The sequence below is a fragment of the Diaphorina citri genome, unplaced genomic scaffold (assembly GCF_000475195.1).
Source record: "Diaphorina citri unplaced genomic scaffold, Diaci psyllid genome assembly version 1.1 scaffold12644, whole genome shotgun sequence".
NCBI classification, from domain to species: domain Eukaryota; kingdom Metazoa; phylum Arthropoda; class Insecta; order Hemiptera; family Psyllidae; genus Diaphorina; species Diaphorina citri.
The window spans coordinates 1-1,454 of NW_007390014.1; the positions used below are offsets into that span (position 1 = coordinate 1).

Here is a 1,454-nt window from a genome sequence, read left to right on the forward strand (position 1 = left end):
CTATGCTATCCGTTGTACAGAGAATGGAGGCTGAGTTGTGCGATCCAGCAAGACGTCAACACCATACTCTCTCAAGGTGAGTGAGGCGTTGAGGGAGTAAATACTAAGATGGTAGTATTAGTGCTTTGTTTTATGTATTTTAAGGTGGATTTACGCACGCTGTGGCTGTGTGGGAATCGATTCCGACGAACTGTTCCCTAGAATTTCACAAACACAGTTCAAATCTCACAAGAAGAAATAAATGATTGAGGAGGACAGGATAGGAGAAAGGCAGCCGTTCCTAGAACGATCCTTATCTGTTTGGGACTTTGGGATAAAGGTCGGCCTGGGCGGGAATCGAACCCGCGACTTAGCGCTTACAAGGCAAGCGCGCTACCCTCCAAGCTAACTAGGTAGACACAAGTATCCGAGAGGCTCACTCAAGATTTATTTCAGGAGAGAGTATCCTCGGATATGAAGATGGGGTATGCTGGTGGGAGACAAAATTAAGAGACCATGGTGTCACAATATGTTTTTTGAAGAGAATTGCATTAGTTTTGAGCGAAAAGTGGAAAAAAAATGTATGGGAGTATGGGCATGTGCTGAGCTGGGTGAGAGTGAGGACTGAGTTCTCAATTCTGAAAGCTGTCTCATTAAGATTAAGAGGAACAAGGCAGATTGTTACAAGCCTTATGCTTTTGATGATGGAGCTGACTTGATGTGTATTGATGATTGAAGTATTGTTAAGTATATATTAAATTTATATATTTGGTTATTAAAATAAAAATTGATTTAAGGTTCTAATTTTTGATTCCAGGAAAGCGAAGTATACTCAAGTGTCTCCTGTCAATCCACTCCATATTCAACTCTAGTGAACCTCGCTACATTCTCAATCAGCTTTATATCCAGGACTATTGTATTTGGATACAACAAGTGTCGGATAAGTATATATTAAATTTATATATTTGGTTATGAAAAAAAAAATTGATTTAAGGTTCTAATTTTTGATTCCAGGAAAGCGAAGTATACTCAAGTGTCTCCTGTCAATCCATTCCATATTCAACTCTAGTGAACCTCGCTACATTCTCAATCAGCTTTATATCCAGGACTATTGTATTTGGATACAACAAGTGTCGGATAAGAGAATAAGAAAACTGGCGGAGGCTTTCAAAGAGGTAAGAATAGGTTTGAACTGTTTGCAGGGTGTCTACCAGACTGGAAAACCGGGAAAAGTCAGGGAATTTTATTTTTCCATTTTGGTAGACACCCTGTAGTTTGAAGTGAAGTAAAAGAAAACACCCCTGTAGTTACAAAAGGCCTTATTCATTTTAGCTGAAATAGCTTAAATCATGCTGACTGCAGGCCCAATTCTTCTTTTTACTGCTGACCCAAACAAGATAGAATAGAATATACCTTGTTTATACTACCAGCATAGGACTGAAAAGTCCCTTTACTCTCGCAGTCTAAACAAGGTC

The 1,454-nt window shown here is 39.2% G+C and overlaps 1 long non-coding RNA gene across 1 annotated transcript; it reads left to right on the forward strand.

Annotated features, from left to right (window-relative positions):
• LOC113473021 lies at window positions 1-913 on the forward strand. Its single transcript, XR_003395120.1, has 2 exons — window positions 1-76; window positions 797-913. It is a non-coding gene; the product is annotated as an uncharacterized LOC113473021 (long non-coding RNA).
• Window positions 914-1,454: the final 541 nt, after the last annotated feature.